Below are 19,687 nucleotides of genomic sequence, written 5' to 3'. Positions count from 1 at the left end.
TTTTTGAAGTTTTTAATAAAAATTGGTTTTAACACTCAAATGAAGAACTGTGCAAGATTTAGGTTTAATGGGATGCTGGTCTAAAATAGAATAAACCATAGTTGAATATCTTCTTATAACTTGAGAAATGCTATTGAATGTCTTCTGATTGTTTTCCTAGCCACAGCTGAATGTAGCAATTTTTTTTTCCCCAAATGTTTTTGAGAGTTTGTAAAACTTGGCTTACAATTGGGACTTAAACAATTATAGGTTTGAGTTCAGTTAGTAGGACTATGAAGCAATTATGTATTTAAATCTGTAGAGTGAAGTTCTGGTGTTTAGTTGTATGTTTTAGCAATGTGGCAAATCTACCATAAATTCATCTTTCTTTATATTAACCGTGCATTTACCTGCGTGATAACTTCCTTTTTTTTCTTGAAGGTATCTGTTTTTATTGTATTCTGAGATTTGTTTCATCTTCCTTTAATTTTTTTCATTTAATCCAAGGATTAACTTTATTCTCTCTTTTCTTTTTCTTCCCTAAGAGATGAAACATTTTCATGATGTTTTAAATCTTACAGCATTGAATAGAATATAAATGGAATTCTAAACAAGTAAGTGCACAGTCTATCACCGCTTTCTGGGGCTGCCAGATATCAAAGGAAGTTTATTCTTTGCTTTCAGGGTTTTTACATATACATATTATTTTCACTTAGGCATTTAAAATACTTTATTAAGTTTTAGTGTTTTCTGAGGCTCTTCTATTTTTACATAAACTGATATATTGAGTAAATAGAATATTTCTCTATTGCTATAATTCTGTGATTGGACTATTCCAAAGAAATATGTTCCTTTTTGCAGAAAAACAATATAAATGTGCTTGATTTGGAGTTGCAGGGCCAGCAGCAAATTATTCAACACTAGGGTTTCCAAGTAATAAGACCAATCCCCTCCTGTTACAGAAAAGGATCTGAGACTCAGAAGAAAAGTGACTTATCGAAGTTAATGGTAGAGCTGAGTGCTCTTTTGGGTACAACCTGCTGCCTCTTATCTAGAAACCTTTCCAGATTCATTGAACTCTTACTGCATGCCAAGACTGTATAGGGGATGTTTTATAAATTCATTTTTTTCTGCTTTATTGAGATATAATTGACATATAACATTGTGTACATTTAAGGTGTACAATGTGATGATTTGATATACACATATATCACAAAATGATTACCACAATAAGGTTAGTTAACACATACATCACCTCATATAATTACAATATTTTTTGTATATGGTAAGAACATTTAAGATCTAGTCTCTTAGCAACTTTCAAGTGTACAATACAGTATTGTTAACTATAGTCAACATGCTAAATATTAGATCCCCAGAACTTAGTCATCTTATAACTAGAAGTTTGTATCCTTTGACCAAAATCTCTCCATTTTCCCCATCTCCCAGCACCTGGCAACCACCATTCTATTCTCTTTCTATGAGTTTGGCTTTTTTTTTTTAGATTCCACATATAAGTGAGATCATACAGTATTGGTCTTTTTCAGCCTGACTTGTTTTGCTTAGCATAAATGCCATGAAGATCCAATCATATTATTGCAAATGGCAGGACTTCCTTCCTTTTTATGGCTGAATAGTATTCCATCATGTATACACATGTAACATTTTTTTTATCACTCATCCGTTGAAGGACAATTAGGTTGTTTCCACATCTTGGTTATTGTGAACACCACCGCAATCAACATGGCAGTGTAGATATCTCTTCGAGATCCTGATTTCATTTCCTTTAAATATATACCCAGAAGTGGGATTGTTGGATCATATGGTAGTTCTATTTTTAATTTTTTAAGGAAACTCCACACTATTTTACATAGTGGCTGTGCCAATTTACATTCCCACCAACTATGCACTAGGGTTTCCTTTTCTCCACATCCTCACCAACACTTGTTATCTCTTGTCCTTTTGATAATTGTTGGAGGAGGTCATCAAAGGATGTGACCGATGGTTGGCCTGCAAGCTGGACAAGGCAATCAGAGGCTCCTCATCTCTGACCCCTGTCCTTGGAATGTACATTCTACCCACCATTTCTACACTGCTTCAAAGATGTAGCCTTGAGAAGGTAAGGTATTGTTGAGACCATCTGGACTGAATAGATGACTGAATCCAGTCAAGGCCTCTATATGAACTTTTAAGATTCTGGCTGGTTGGTGCAGAGATCTATGCATCTTGCAGCTGCCCAAGACAAGCCTCATATGTAAGTTCTCATGCATATTAAACCTGCCATCTACCAATCTGGAGTGACCTGCCTCTTTCTTCTGACTCTCCTTGCCCTCTGTGCACAGGGGCCAGTTTGTGAGACAACAATAATGGCCAAGAGGGGCTGGAGCCAGTTCATGGGCCTCTCCAGGGTCCATAGCCAGGGCCAAGGTCTGTAGGTCTATTACCCAGTGTATGGCTGGGTGTGACACCTCCTGGGTCCCTTGGCATATAGTGCTGGTGACAGACCCAAAGCCAAATGGGGCTGTAGCCAAGTCTTCAGGGGTTTGGAGCTGTTTCCATTTCTGTAACTAGGACCACAGTTGGCAAGTCAGCTGCCTGGTTGCGAGTCTGTCTTCTCAAAAAGACTCTCCTTGGTCTTGGGCTGCACTGGGATTTCACAGTCTCCTCCCTGGGTCCCAAATCTCCTACGAAGGCACTTTTGTCCATGGAGGGATGCCAAATTATCGTTGTTGAGGAGGAATACGTATGAGGGACATCTTATTAGGCCATTTTACTCAGGGATATATTTTTATATAGTATATATTTCTTCTTCATCTTTATGATTTTACAAACTCCAGAATATATATACTGTGAGAGGCACATTGATAGATATTGTTTAAATAAATTTCGTTTAAGAAATATTGGACTTAAGCAAATCAAAAAAATGATAGTAATAATTCACCTAAAAGGACACTAAAATACAAAGTAATAGGATTTGTTATTCCAGGATCAATGATTCCATATAAATGGTTTCACATACTTTTTTCCCCCCTGCTTTTTCTCCCCAAATTCCCCCAGTACACAGCTGCATGTCTTAGTTGTAAGTCCCTCTAGCTGTGGCATGTGGGACGCCGCCACAACACGGCCTAATGAGTGGCGCCACGTCCGCACCCAGGATCCGAACCAGCGAAACCCTGGGCCGCCGAAACGGAGCACGCAAACTTAACCACTTGGCCATGGGGCCGGCCCCTTGACACAGTTTTTGTATACATTTTCAGACAAGAAGCCACAACATAAAAATCAAAAACTCATAGGCTCTGATACCAGAGAGGCCCAGGTTCAAATCCTGTCTCCATCATCTACTGGTTGTTACGCTTGGCCAGGTTACTTTGACCTGGGGGGCATCAACATACAAATAGAAATATGTGATAGAGATAGCATGTGGTATGATTGGGACATGTACAGGATGCTATGAGAGCATGGAGAAGGGACCCCCTAACAGAGCTGGGGATGTTGGAGAAGTCATATCTAATCCTGTGCAATTGAGAGGCTAATACCTGTAGTGTAATTTGTGAGGTGCAGAAAAGCTCTGTTGTTCAAAAAGTATCTCCCTCCATCATCAACCACTATGCTCAGTAGCATACTGCTGGATTCCTAAAATTGCCACTGTTGTAATAACTTCTTTGAGCTAAATCTTTCTCTAAAATGCCTGAGTAAAATACAAGTCTGTCCAAAGAGTGGGGCAACATATTTAGAACACATCCCTTCCTGTTCTCTCCTCTCCCTCTTGTTACCTGGAGGCAGATCAGGGATTTGGGAAAATGAACAAGGATAAAGGAGTTGTGGGGAAGAGGCTGGGAGAGGTTTGGTGAAAGGGTTGAGTCCCAGATGTCTGGAATGGCACTTGTCTGGAGGACAGAGGGACTGTGTAGTGGGTGTGGTGGATGCCAAGGATAAACTTTCCTGACTCGATTATTTTTTTGAGACCCAGCTGAGTTCCTAAAGGTGGAGACAAATTTTGGGGACAGTGACCATAGAAGACACTGACAGTTGGAAACCTGAAATTATCAAGGAAGGGTTTTCCTTTATCTACAGCTTTAGGAAACACATTTTATATTTAACAAAACCGTGAGAAGAGAGTCAGCATGATTACAAATGTGGAAGACGCAGAAAAGTAGCTACCATGAAGGAATTACCTTTCATTTGAATAACATTTTTTATATATTTGTCAAAGCCTAAAACCAAGATTGAATGAGAATGAGAATGCGAAGAGAAACCTTTGGGAGAAATTGTCTAAATCAACTCTAAAAACAGAGTTTTCAACCTAGTATATCTTCTTACACTGACCCGCTGACTGAATGCTAGGAAAATTCAGCATTTCCTTCAGCACTCCTAAGTGCGGCAAAGGGCACCTTGGGCCACCATGTTTGGCTCAAATATGCTCATAGGCCTCCATCTTAGCCCTTGGAAGGCCAAATAGCTGAAGGTTTACTTCATTTCCGGCATCCTGGCATTTTTGCAATTTTATCAGATGTCTGAAGTCAAATGTGCAGTAATAAGAGATTATTAAGAAAGTTGTTAGTTTTATTAAAAAAATGATGATAACTTTTAAGTAATTGATTAGGGAAACAGATTGGCAGATACTAAAATATTTAGAGTGTTTTAACTTAACTGTAGGAAGAATAGTATATATATTTAGGTATATGTTTACAGAAATTTAAATAATACTAGATAGGATAATAGGAAGCAGATGATATAATTTTAAACTTTGTGGAGTCATTTGGGGTATTAGCATTTATAAATGTAAACAAAAATAACTTGTAAGAACTGCACTTCATTTTTATTCATTTAATTGCATTTAGGGCTTAAGCCTTCTAAGAAAAAAACATCCTTTCTTTGCATTTGTGAGGAAAAATTAAAGAAGAAGATCAACTGTACCACCTGAAGATTTTAAAAGCAGGAACATCTTCAACATTATGATACATCCATGAAAATCATCTCTGATTCAGACATAGTGAAGGCTATAAAGAATGTGGACAAGAAATAATTAAATGTCGTTAGACCAAGTAGTTATGATGATAAACAGACATTCTCCAGAAAATTTATTAGCCACATGATTAGTGATGCCAGAAATGATGTTGAAATATGCATTCGGGCAATCCCAATCAGAACCCAATGACATTCTTCACAGAAATAGAACAAGGAATCCAAAAGTTTATATGGAATGACAAAAGACCCTGAATAGCCAAAGAAATCCTGAGAAAAAAGAACAAAGCTGGAGGCATCACTATCCCTGACTTCAAAATATACTACAAAGCTATAGTAATAAAAACAGCATGGTACTGACACAAAAAGATCAATGGATCAGAATTGAAAGCCCAGAAATAAAACCATACATCCATGGACAGTTAATCTTCGACAAAGGAGTCAAGAACATGGAATGGAGAAAGGAAGGTCTTTTCAATAAATGGTGTTGGGAAAACTGGACAGCCACATGCAAAAGACCAAAAGTAGACCATTATCTTGCACCATACACAAAAATGAACCCAAAATGGATTAAAGACTTGAATGTAAGGCCTGAAACCATAAAACTCCTAGAAGAAAATAGAAGCAGTACACTGTTTGACATTGGTGTTAGCAACATCTTTTCAAATACCATGTCTACTCGGGCAAGGAAAACAAAAGAAAAGGTTAACAAATGGGACTACATCAGACTAAAAAGCTTCTGCAAGGCAAAGGAAACCATGAACAAAATGAAAAGCAGCCCACCAACTGGGAGAAAATAATTGCAAATCATTTATCAGGCAAGGTGTTGATCTCCAAAATATATAAAAAACTCATACAATTCAACAACAAAACCCAAACAATCCAATCAAAAAATGGGCAAGGAATATGAACAGACACTTTTCCAAAGAAGATATACAGATGACCAACAGACACATGAAAAGATGTTCAATATCACTAATTATTAGGGAAATGCAAATCAAAATGACAATGAGATACCTTACACTGGTCAGAATGGCTATAATTACCAAGAGAAGAACAACAAATGTTGGAGAGGATGTGGAGAAAAGGGAATGCTCACACACTGCACAAACTGGTGCAGCCACTGTGGAAAACAGTATGGAGATTTCTCAAAAAATTAAAAATAGAAATACCATATGATCCAGGTACCCACTACCAGGTACTTATCCAAAGAACCTGAAATCGATGATCCAAAGAGATTTATGTACCATGTTCATTGCCCCATTATCCACAATAGCCAAGATGTGGAAGCAACCCAAGTACCCTTCTACAGACGAACGGATGAAGAAGATGTGGTATATTTATACAGTGGAATATACTCAGCCATAAAAACGACAAAACTGTCCCATTTGCAGCAACATGGATGGACCCTTAGGGTATGATGTTAAGGGAAATAAGCCAGATAGAGAAAGACAAATACTGCATGATTTCACTCATATGTGGAAGATACATGGATAAAGAGAACTGATTAGTGGTTACCTGGGGGGAAGAAGCTTGGGGGAGTGGGCAAAAGGGATAAAGGGCCACATATGTATGGTGATGGATAAAAATTATACTACTGGGGGCGAGCACGATGAAGAGTATTCAGAAATTGATAAACAACAATATACACCTGAAATTACACAATGTTATAAACCATTATGATTCCAATAAAATTACTTAAAAAAAATGAAATATGCATTTGGCTATTTAGCCTTCAGAAGGTGAGGGCCAAGGCCAAGAAGCTGACTGGCAATTTTGGGGAGGTCTGTGGCTGAAGTTGTAGAAGTTCATATCTCCAAATTTGTGGGAAATAAGGGCTGCCTCAAATGCTGCCGTGTCCCCAGAATTAATAACAGCAGGTCATATGGTGAGTATGGGTGCCTGCCATTCAGAGAGACCTTTAACAATTCAGAAGACAGGGAACCATCAGTGGATGTTTTAGCCAGCTTAAGTATGTTAGTTAAGGTCACTTATGGGAGAAAGCATAACCAGGCCCAGGCACACAGAGGCAAAGACTCACACACTTTGGAGCAGGTGGTCTTGGCTTACACTGTTGTCAGAAAGCAATCACCCAGGAAAAAATTGGGATCTTAACTTCCACAAGATGATTTACCATATTCCTAACATAAACAAATATTTTCTCCCTTTCCCATTTCCAATGGCCAGAGTCAGGTCTTCAAAATCTATCCAACCAATATGTTGGAGAAACTTGCTTCCATGATCTCATTGAATCACTTGTGTAAGCTGTCCAAGTAAATTCTAAAGTTTGAGATTCCCTGCTATTATGGAATGCTCTAATTCCAGGCAGTTTGACAAATGAAATAGGAAAAGAGATCTGGGTGGTAGTGATTGGGGTATCCATAATATTTTCAATACTACTACTGATAAAGGAGACAAATAGGGGCCAGCCCTGTGGCTTAGGGGTTAAGTTTGGTGCACTCTGCTTTGGAAGCCCAGGTTTGCTTCCTGGGTGCAGACCTACACCACTCATTGGCAGCAATGCTGTGGTGGTGACCCACATACAAAATGGAGGAAGATTGGCACAGATGTTAGCTCAGGGCAAATCTTCCTCTCAGCAAAGAAAAGAAAAGAAAAGAAATGAATAGATGAGCCAAATTATACGTGAGTCTTTTGGGTCAAGTCTGATGCAATAAGCCCTCTATATGGCTATAGCTTCTATTGTACCATCTTCCGCACATATACATCAGGAGGTTCAGCACCACCTAGTTCCTTATCAAGGAAGGCCAATGGCATTTGTCTAAGCCCCAGCATTCCCTGGGTATAACCAACTCCAGGGTCTTCTTCCATGACTTCTGACAAATCTTGAAGATGTTGGAGACAATGAATTTTCAAATGCACTGTTTCAAAAGCACTATTCTTTTTAAGTGCTTGACAGAACCTGCAGAGGAGCAGTAGCTCTTGTTGCTAGCCTGGCTTGGAGTAGTGGCTGGGAAGTCTAGAAGCACAGGTCTTGTTTCCAGGCCAGTTTCTGGAGCTGAGCCTGAGTCAAAGGCAGCATCCGAGGTGGAAACCGATTGACAGCAAGACAGTCCTGTGGTGTTCTCATCCGAAGAGAATAGTCAGGAGTGGGGGTTGGGGATGGGTTCCAAGTAGGAAGCCATAGGACAAAGATAAGGTAAAAGAAATTAATGAGCTACAGTTTTGCGGGCAATTCATTCAACAATTTATTCATTCAACAAATATTTATTGGATCCTTATGTGCGATAGGATATACTAGGCACAGGTTTAGATATGCTAAACACGTATAGCTAGCACATAGACTTATGTGGTATATAAGGGTACAGCAAAGGGTAGAGTAGAGCCTGAAGGAGACTGTGCCAGAAAGCTTAGCTCCAGCTGCTTTTCATAGGACGTCTGAAGCCACGGGCAGAGATGGGATTAAAAGGTCTGATTGATGTGATACATCCAACTCCTCAACATGACTTACAATACCTTTCTTCGTCTAGCTCTCACTTAACAATTTAGCCTGAACTATTGCCATGGCTATTTTCAAAAACATATGGCTCTTCCTAGCCATGAAGAATTCTTTTATGACTGTGCCGTACGCTGTCTTGCCTCTGGAACTGTGAACCTACTCTTCCCTCTGTTTTAAGTAATTCTGTCCTCTCCTTTTCCTCCATCTTGTATACTTATTTCCTGGCTAACTCCTACTTATTCATCCTTTCTAGGTCAGACGTCACTTCCTTTGGGAAGTCGTTCCCAATTGCCAGGCCTGGGTGATGTGACTACCCCATGTACTTCCGTAGAAACTTTTACTTACCATTGTTCTCATACAAAACACACTGAATTATAATTTCTGGTTTACTATCTGTATTGCCCACAAAACTGTAGGTAAGGATAAGGATTCTGTAATGTTACCGCTATTTCTCCAGACCCAAGTGCAGTGACGGAGACATGGCAGACACTCTAAAATATTTGTAGTATGCTTGAGTGGTTGACAATATCTGGGAGAAATGAACCAGATGGAGGGAAGAGAAGTGTATTGTCCTGAACCATTCTAAGGTAACCAGGTCAAGTTATTTATTTATATATTTATTTTTATAGCCAAACTTGCAAGCGTGTAGTTTCATTTAGAGGAAACTTGAAGGACTGTTTCAGATGCATCTGGCACTCTAATGAATTGTATTTTCCAAATGTGGCTGCACCAATATATATCCCATCCCATATGCTCTTCAGAGAATGTGACATTGACTACATTCTTTCTCAATTAAAACTAGATGTGTGTTTGCAACTGCCTTGACCAACAGAATGTGGCAGAAGTGATGCTGTGTCACTTTCAAGTCTGGGTTATAATTAGGGAGTGTGATTTTACCTCACTCTCTTTTTTTCTCTCTCAGCTTGCTCACTTTTAGAACACAGTCACCATGTTGTGCGGAAGCCCAGGCCACATGGTGAGGCCATGTGTGCGTGTCCTGGACAACAGCCCTGGCTCAGGCCTCAGCTGACAGCCGGAATCAAATGCCAGACTTGTGAGTAAACAAGCCTTCAGATGATTCCAGGTGCCAGCCTTTAAATCTTCCAGCTGAGGCCTCAGACATAATGAGGTAGAGACAAGCTGCCTTGTGGTCCCTGTACGGATTCCTGACCCACAGAAACCATGAGAGCTAACGAATAACCATTGCTGCTTTAAGTCACTACATTTGGGATGATGATGATTATGCAGCAGATAATACAGGCCGGAGAGCCATTTTCCCACCTCTCCTGTTCTCTGCCTTTCCACTGCAGTCAGAACCTGCTTCTTCATAAACAAAGTCAGTATGTTAAGTTTGTACAGAAGATGAGGAAATGGAAATGGAGTTCCAACGGGGGGATAAAAGGTTAATAAGGGTAATTTAAAAAATGAAGTGATTGAAAATTAACAATTAAGATGCTAATGTAAATTAAAACTATAAAGATTAAGAATGAAAGAAAATGGAATTTTTTAAAACTATACTAAAATAAAACTATCAAAGTTAAGGATAATACAATGAATTAAAAATGTTAAAACGACAAATCCACTCTGTTTCAGCATTCCTTATCCCTGTCTTGTCTTCTCTCTCCTGCCTGCCTTCCTCCCTTCCTTGCTTCTTTCCACAAAGAACCAATTTTCAAAGAAACCCTATCCTTATAAAAAAGAATTAAACATGTGAAAAGATTAATTTCACTCACATTACTTTCCAGTTAAAGTTCTGATTACATGTATGTTAGTACATGTATATACGCAAATGTAATATATATTTTATACTAAAAATCAATCCTTTGCTCAGATTTCTTTGGTTTTTACCTAATGTTCTTTTTGTGTTCCAGGATCTCATCCAAGATACCACATTACATTTAGTTACAGTGTCTCTTTACTTTCCTCTTGGAAATGACAGTTTCTTACTTTTCTTGTTTTTGATGACCTTGAAAGTTTTGGGGAGCACTGCTCAGGTATTTTGCAGAATGTCTTTCAGTTGGGAAATGTCTGATCTTTTTCTTGTGTTTAGACTGAGAGTTTCTCCAGTTTTTGGAGGAAGACCGCAGAGATAAAATACCATTCGCATCATATCATATCAAAGGTATATACTATCAGCATGATTTATCCCTGTTGATATTGGTCTTGAGCACCTGGTTGACATAATGTGTGTTAGGTTTCTCCACTGTAAAGTGACACCTTCCCCCCTTTCTTCCTTGTGCTCTTTGGATGGAAGTCTCTATGCGTAGCTCTCATTTAAGGCAAGCGACACTCTGCCTCCTCGAGCGCAGTATGTTTACATAAACTTGGAATTCTTCTGCATAGGAGATTTGTATTTTCTCCCTCGTTTATTTGTTTACCGAATCATTTATTTATACCAGTACGAATTCATAGATATTTATTTTATACTCTGGGTTATAATACAATTCTACTTTGTTTATTTGGTTGCTCGTATTTTTCCAGCCTTGGGCATTCTGAGCTCCGTTGGTTGGCTCCAGTGTCCTCTTGACATATACCTGTCATGGTGATTTTACATTTTTTTTTTAACACTTCTTTACTTTCTGGAACTACAAGATGCTCCAGGCACATTTTGTATATTTCATGCTGCCTGGACCTTCCTCCGAGAGTCCTAGTTTCTCTTATTGAAGAATGGTATTAGAAACAAAGACCTGAGTGTTAGGTGTGCTTGTCACTACTGGGTGGTTGTTGATTCTTGGCCCTCTCAGCTGACAGAGCAAGGAAATGTATGTGTGTACTCTAATCTGTGCATATACACATATCTGTAAATATTTCCACAGTATATCCATCTATATCTATATTAAGCTAAACATGACTTTATGCTGATGTCTCCAACTCTAATCCATTACCACATGGACGGTTCTAGCCTCCTTGCCTTGCTTGTCTGTAAGCTCTCACTCCAAAGTAAGTGGGTGGTTCCAACCATCCACCATCCATTTATTTAACTGCTAACTTCCAGCATACATGTGCAGTGGTTTCTGAATGGTGAGCAAGTACTCCTATAGGAAATAATTTTGTCAACTAGAGTATAGATAGCGCTTATCTACAATTTCTTTTGCCTTTAGTCTTACAGTCTCCACTCATTTCCAGTGTTACTTAGATCAGCACTTTGTCCCCATTCTCTTCAGTGAGGTTGTTTCCCATATTTGTACTACACTTAGATTCTTTTGTCACATACTACATTGCATCCTTGGATCTTCTGATCTCCTAAATGTTTAAAAAAATTTTTTTCATACAGTAATGGTTATTCCTTGTGCTGTAAAGCTCTGTGGGTTTTACAAATGTGTAGTGTCAAGTATCCACCATTATAGGATTATAAAGAACAGATTCACCACCCTAAAACTCGCCCATGCTTTATCTATAACACACCCTCCGATATAACTGGACTAACATCTACAGTATTTATAACTGTTCCCTATTCTCTGCATTTGTTCTTTGTTTCATTTCTCCCTCTTTAAGTGAGCATTTTATATGATTCCATTTTATCTTCTCTCTTAGTGTATCAATTATATTTCCTTTAAAAATTTTTTTAGTGATTGTCCTAGAGTTTAAAATACACATTTTTAACTAATCTAAGTCTACTTTTGAATAACTCTCTATCACGTTACATGGAGCACAGGTAACTTAGAGCATTCCCAATTCCTCCCTCCCACTGCTTTTGACATTGCTGTCACTCATTTCACTTATTTATATGCTATAATTACCCAATACATTGTTACTGTATTGTTTAACAAATCGTTATTTTTTAGATTAGTTAAGAATAAGAAAAATAAAAAACAGTATTTTAGCTCTTTTGCTGTCAGGATTCAATCAGAGAAATAGAACCAAGAGGAGATTTATATTGAGATTTATTACAAGGAATTGGCTTATGCAATTTTGATGGCTGGTTGGGCAAGGCCAAAATCCACAGGGTAGGCTGTCTGGAAGGGCAGGGCAAGGTAGAACTCTTGGGATGCTGAAGCTGAAGCTACTGTCCACGTATGAAATTTCTTCTTTAGGAAAACTTAAGTTCTGCTCTTATAAACTTTGAACTGATCGAAACCAGCCCATTCAGGTTATCTAGGATAGTCTCCTTTACTTTATCTCAACTGATTATGGACTTTAAGCATATCTACAAGACACCGTCACAGCAATACCTAGATTAGTGTTTGAACAACTGAAGACTGCAGCTCAACCAAGTTGACGCATAAAACTGACCACCATGCCTTCATTTATTCTTTCCCCAACACTCTTCCTTTCTTAATGTAGACCGAAGCTTCTGATCAATATTCTTTTGCTTCTGCTTGCAGTTCTGCTGGTGATAAGTTCCATGTTTTCATTTGTCTGAGAAAGTTTTTATTTCTCTTTTACTTCTTAAAGATAATTTTGCTGTATGTAGAATTCTAGATTGGTGGAGGTTTTTTTTTCCCAATACTTTATGTATTTTACACCATTCTCTTGTTGCTTGCATGGTTTTTAGCAAGAAGTGCACTATAAGTCTTCTGCTTATTCCTCTAGAGTTAAGGTATTGTTTTCCCCCTCTATCTCCTTTCAAGATGTTTTCTTTGTCTTTGCTTTTCTGCAGTTTGAATATGATATGCCTAGGTTTAAAGTGATTTTTGAAAAAATTTTGCTTGGTGTTCTCTGAGCTTCCTGGATTTGGTGTCTGTCATTAATTTTGGTAAGTTCTTGGTCATTATTACTTACAATATTTCTTCTGCTTTGTTCATTCGCTCTTCTCGGTCTGGTATTCCAATTACATGTGCTTATATATTTTCACATTGTCTCACAGTCTTGGATGTTTTGCTCTATTTTTTAAAATTTTTGCTTTTTCTTTGATTTCACTTTTGGAAGTTTCTATTAACCTATGTTCAAATTCGCTGATTCTTTTCTTTGCTGTGTCCAGTCTGGTAATGAGCTCATCAAATGCATTCTTCATTTCTGCTAGTGCCTTTGATTTGTAATATTTCCTTTTGATTCTTTCTTGTAGTTTCCATCTCTCTGATTACCTCACTCATCTATTCTTACATGTTGTCTACTTTTTCTATTAGAGCTCTTCATGTTATAGTTGTCTTAAATTTCCTTTCTAATCACTTCAACATCTGTGTTATATCTGAGTCTGCTCTGATTATTGCTTTGTCTGGCACAAAGTAAGTGTTCAACTCTATGTGGAAAGAATGAGTGAATAAAAAACAGGATAAATAAGAATAACAGAAAGCTGTGTTACCGAGGTGCAAATGCTTAAAAACTCATACAAATACATGTTTAGTAAAACAAGTTAAAAATGGAAAGAAATGAATTTTTAAAAAATTCTGCTTGTTGTTCTCTGAACTTCCTGAATCTGTGGTTTGGTGTCTTTCACTAATTTTGGAAAGAAAACACAGTGATAGATTGGATAATGGCTTTTAAAGATATCCAGATTCTAATCCCTGGAACCCATGAATATTACTTTATATGAGAAAAGAGACTTTTCAAATGTGACTAAATTAAGGATCTTGAGAGGGAGAGTGATCCTGGATTACCCGGGTGGCCCTTAAATGTCATTACAAGTGTCCTAACAGGAAGGAGGCAAAGGGAGTCTTAATACAGACAAAGAAGGCAACATGACTGATACCAGCTCAACACAAGGTTGATATAAGAGAAGCCATGTCGTAGAAAGGAAACCATATTGTAACTTTAAATGACTTCTGACTAACTAGCCCAGACATGCTCTGTAGATTTTGTGGTCCCTCCTAGCTTCTTTAAGTTGATAACTTTGTTCTTTAGAGTTCCTTAGGAATGTGATGGTCCCCTGGCAGAGACCCTATGCCGATAGCCATCATCAATAACAACTGAAAGATAAGAGTATAGGCCATTGCTCCATTCTCTGATGTATATCCAGTAAAACAAAGGACTATCAGGAACTGGGACCAGATGTCTGCCCCCATGCAGAGACCAGCTGCCTCCTCCACCTGGATAATAGCCCCGTATATAACTGGCCTGTAGTCTTTGTTTGGTGAGATGTTTCTTTCAGACATGAGTTGGCCATCTTCCCTCTTGCTAGCAAGCTGTAATAAAGTCCTTTCTCTCCTATCACCTTGCCTCCTGACTATTGGCGTGTCTTGCGGTGAGCAGACGCCCTGCAGTGGGTGGTAACAATGGCCAATGAAGCAAGATTCTATGCTGCTGGTTTTGAAGATGGAGGACAGGGCCGGAGCCACAATGCAAGGAATGCAGCTGTAGAAGCTGGGAAAAGCAAAGGAATGGATTTTTCTCTAGAGCATGGTCTTGCTGACAACTTGGTTTCAGGCTAGGGAAACTATTTTGCACTTCTGGCCTCCAGAATTTGAGAATAAGTAAGTATTGCTGTAGGCCACCAAATTTGTGATACTTTGTGATGTAGTGATAAGAAACTAATATAAATGCTGAAGTCCTTAAAAGAACTTCGAGTTGCCTCTGGCTTCCTATAGAATTGAAGACTCCACACGAATGGAAACTCTCCATGGGGTGGAACCCGGGATGAATGGAGAGCCTAGGGCAGAATACCCTAGAGAGCTGTTCTTCTCTGTCTTTGTCTCACTGTCTAACAGCTTGAGCTCCTTGCCAAATCATCTATTTCAAGTGGAGTTCACCTGCCAACTAATTAGAGATTATTAAGTAAAAAGGAGTGATTCATGCCTCTTTGGCTGTGTAGCTTCAAAGTCTCCAAGGCTGAGCCTCTTGGCGCAGCCACAGAACTTAATACTCAGCAAAAATTTAAATAAAATGAAAGTTGTCTCAGATAAATCAGACAAAAAAAATCCTGAATATGAGCAAACTAGAAAGGGATACCTTTGAAAGGATGACAAAAATATCAAAGAGGCTGAGAATATGCTAGCATATATGAAATGCTGTTAATTTGTTGAACTCTTTTTAGAAATAAGAAATTAAAACATAAGTGTCTCCGTGTTGGCTAAAGACATTTTTGAAGTACTTAGATTGTCAAAATAGAAAACTAAAGGGGTAGAAAAAAATCTCAGGAAGAGTTACAGTGATCTAGCATAGAAAAAATAATAAATGTTAACAATAATGGATTTTAGGTAAATATACCATTAGAGAGATTAATAAGGAAATGAGTCCATATGTTCCCATGTGTGGCAGGAAGTAATTCTAATATTTAAAAGACTGTAAATGTCTGTAGTACATATCATTTTAGTAAGTTTGTCCCTCCAATGATTCCTATTTTACTCCAGCAAGTGACTAAAAAGCCTTCATCAAGAATGCATCCTGGTGGAGCACCCAAATTCCTTCTGAAATGTCTACCCTCCCAATCCCAGATCTGCCGCAGTGATATGCAACAAAGAGACCCTTGTACATCATCCTTTCAATTCAATAAACATTCACTGAATACCTAGCACGTGTTAGGCATTACTGGAGTTTCTGTCCCCAAGGGGCTCCATGAATTTGAGGTTTTGTGGACAGCAACTTTATTTGATCTATCGTCATCACTTTTAAGCAAATGGCTCAGATGGAAAGGTGATACTGTTTTCAAAGAATGTGAATTAGGCTGCTGAAAACGTTTTGCCAATACAACAGGTTTCTTGTCTATCTGTGTATTTCTTTTTTTCCCCAAATTTTATTGAGAAATAATTCACATATATCACTATGTAAGTTTAAGGCATACAGCATGATATCCACATATTTCTTACTGGTCAGCATTAGGAGTCATTTTACATTCTCAAAGGTTTCCTCTCATGTCGATTGAAAAATTTAAAGATAATTTAATCATTATATGAACATAATGAGGCCGTGTCTTCCGATCTATAATCTGGCTTTTATGAGAATCTGCTCTTGGCTGTTCACAGCATTGAGTCTTCACTGTTCTTGACTTTTCCTTATAGGCAGTGGCAAGAACATTTCCTCATTACCTGCTATATCCATTCCATTGCCATGCCTAAAGCATGACATCTGTAGCCGCCCCTGAGACAGGAAGGGTTAATAATCACTGGAAAAAGCTTGCCAACAAACTGTGACCCGCAGGTGAGAAGGCCGGTTAGCCAATGACGGGTAAGACCTCCAGGGGGAGGCAACCTAAGACAGGCAGCGGTCACCCTGGGGCACAGATGGAGACACGATATTGGGAGCAGGAGGAGCCGTTGCCTAGGAGGCCTTGCATGCTCTGAGATAAAATATACGAGCACAGCAATAACATGATAATATCAAAACAGAGGCCAAGGGAGGGCTCCTTGAGAAATCACTAAGAATTCTTGGCATTCTCTAATTACTTCATCCAGAACACCTGTGTATGTTTAACAGATGCAAGCTATGTATATATTGAAACTCAGAGCGGCCATCAGCCCTCTCCGCATCTATTCTGATGTGTACATTGGATTGCGACACCGACAACATCAACTACTATTTCTATCTCTATGAGCAAAAGACAGAGGCAACCTTGAAAAAGATATTTCTTTATTGGTTTCTTTAAATTTGGCATATTATTTTACGAATTGCGTGCTTGTATCAAATACATTGTGTAGTAAAAAGTGAACAGCTCACCTTCTTTCTCCTCTGATCTCACTCTTTGAAGAAATTAAGAGTTAACAATCTAGCAGAAGTAGTTTCCAACCCTACCTGCATGTTAGAATTATCAAAAGAGTTTAAAAAATTACAGATACCTGGTCTCTACCCAGTGGTGTGCTGCTATGTAGGGTGGGCGTAGTGCGTGGTGGCTGGTTCCTGAGCCACCATGAGCTGGCTCCAGCATCCACTGCTTCCTCCTTTATCCCTCTCCACCATAGATGAATCAGGCACTCTAGGGATCTGTCCAAGGATATCTGTCTGACACAGAGCCCTTGTAAGGCAGTGCCTGGCCCCCAGATTTGTAACCTGTTTCTATCACTTAACATCTATATAACTTTGGGAAATTTATCATGCCTCAATTTTCTCCAGTTATAATATGGTGATATTAATTGTCCCTACCTCATAGGGTAATTACAAAGATTAAATGAATTTATGTAAGGCCCGTAGATGAATGCCAGGTCTGTTAGCTCTTATTAGTTTCTCTTAGCTCAGTTTCTTTCTCTTCACTTGGCCTCTTGGAGAAGACTGCCCAGAATTGAATGGTAGCTTTTGTGTATATTGGGTTATCCTAAACAGCTCAGACATCTGTGTTGGAAAGAATTTAAGATGAGCCTAGATAAAGAGTTAGAGTGAGGACAAATAAGAGTTTTAATTAAAATGATAACTAAAATTCATAGAACAGTGTGTTTCATTCCTTGCCCCAGGCTGGGGTGATGAAGTTAGAGAATGTTCTGATCAGCTGGAAACATTTCCTGTCGACACCCCAACACTGTGGGCCTGGGTTAGAAATGCATGCTGCTTTGGCAGTGCACATGGCACAGAGGCATGCTCCTCTGCAGAAGCTCGCCTCCACGGAGAAAGTACAGGCTTGGGCTTTGATGAATACTGAAAGCAGAATTCAGTCCCTTGAAATGACTTTCTGAAGAAGAGCTTTAGGGTTCAGATCCACTGCTCATATCATTAAAACGCTTGCTCTTTTAAGGAAACCCCGCTCATTTTAAATCATAGAAATTTACAGCCAGAAGGCACCTTAGAGATCATTCCTTATTCGCCTAAAAGAGAAGACCTTGTTGCTAACTGGGCCTGAGGTTTAATAAGGAAGTTCTGAACAAGCCTCTGGCATTTTCTCAAATGTTCCTAGGCTCTCAGTTCTTTCCTCCCTCACTGAGCCTTCTGAATGGATTTTTAAAAATTCACTGCAAGTTCCTGTTAGTCTTGCTTTGCCAGGTCATTCTGAACAAAGGGACAGTTACTAAACAAGAAAATAAAGGAAAATAATAGAAGGTGACTTGTAAATAATGATACGGGATCAGCTTTGAAATGTGTCCTTTTGCAGCAATTCATCCTTTGCAATTGTGTGTTGATTCCACTCCAAGGCCAGTTGTGGTCAGTGTTAAGTGATAATGAAAGATCCATTCTGTATAGATGACCCACTTTCCCACAGTTCTTTGGTTAGGGGAAACTGTTTACAGTGGAAGAAGTAAGATACCAGTAAGATACAATTATGTGTAGGCTGCCCAACGGAGTGGCAATTATACTCCTAGCTTTGGACATTTTCTTCTCTGGTTCAGAAATCTGGAATTTCATCTTTTTAAAAAATGTTTTAAAATTCCACATATGACATTAGATAGCGGGTAGGGAAGGAATGAGAGCCAGCATTTTTTAAAGTTCTTACTTCACACAGGACACTGCAAGTCATAGTTTCCTTATGTTCTCTCACAAAACCTCACGACAATGGTGAAAGTTAGGTTACATAATGTGTTAAAATCCTAGGGTTAACACTTACCAAAATTGTTTTGCACAGCTGGCTCTGCCTCCAAGCCTCTGGGTCAGTATTATCAGACCCCTGCTGTTTATGAAAATGCAGTATTGCTGTAAGGCATTGCCTGCCTAAGTGTTTGCCTTGCCCATTCTTCAGTAAGCTCCACCATCTTAGTAGAGTAGAAACACTGTCTTATTTATCTTTACATCTATCACCAAGCTTTGTCCCCTGGTACATAGAGAAATGCTCTCTGTATGAAATAACTCAAAAGACTGCAGCATTAACATATGATTATATAATTACAGGCTGTGGTAGACTTTTAATGACTGGATTTTCAAATGTCTTGTTGGTAGGGAATTAAGTATGACTTAACATACTGCCCCATCTTGGCACTTATTTAGTAGTTGATAAATAAATGTTAGTTTTCTTCTCCCTCTTTCTGCAGTCCTAGAGGTGGGACAAGGAAGGATATGTAAGAGTGAGGAGGTTTGGTGAAGCAGACGATGTGTTCTGGGATTCTTGAGAACACATGGAGGTTTACTACAATAAAAATGGTACCATGTGTCAAATGGAATCAAATGTGCTAATGAAGATTAGTTCCATCATCTAAGCATCATTTATATCATTATCTCTATGAAGAAATTCACTGAATCCTAAATAATTTACAATAAACTTTTGGAGCAACACTAGTCTGTATTTTGTCTGAACTGCATAGGACTAAACTTTTTTGAGTTGAATATGTTGAAATTATTCAAGAAGTTAAGGTTTTCTGAGGAAATACTGAATAATTTTATCTTTTTACATTTATTATTTAATATTTATGAGTTAATATGTTCATGGCATAAGTTTACACAAGAAATATTATCATGATGAATAATTACTAAAGTTTCGGTTGGGAAGCATATTACAAGAGAATAGACCAGATGATGTTTGAAAACACTATATCTTGTGTGAGAAACAGGTCTGGAGAA

General features: G+C 38.5%; 2 long non-coding RNA genes across 4 annotated transcripts in view; one reads left to right on the top strand and one right to left on the bottom strand.

The window, feature by feature from the left end:
* The window catches only part of LOC138918539 (uncharacterized), a 312,832-nt gene that overhangs the window by 231,329 nt on the left and 61,816 nt on the right, over positions 1-19,687 (top strand). The gene's annotated exons all lie outside the window — the stretch shown is intronic.
* Positions 1-19,687, bottom strand: part of LOC138918540 (uncharacterized) — a 61,564-nt gene that overhangs the window by 41,374 nt on the left and 503 nt on the right. The window lies entirely within an intron of this gene.

The sequence above is a fragment of the Equus caballus genome, chromosome 17 (assembly GCF_041296265.1).
Source record: "Equus caballus isolate H_3958 breed thoroughbred chromosome 17, TB-T2T, whole genome shotgun sequence".
Lineage (NCBI taxonomy): Eukaryota > Metazoa > Chordata > Mammalia > Perissodactyla > Equidae > Equus > Equus caballus.
Note: the sequence above shows the minus strand (reverse complement) of the source record. Positions and strands in the feature narration are given on the sequence as shown.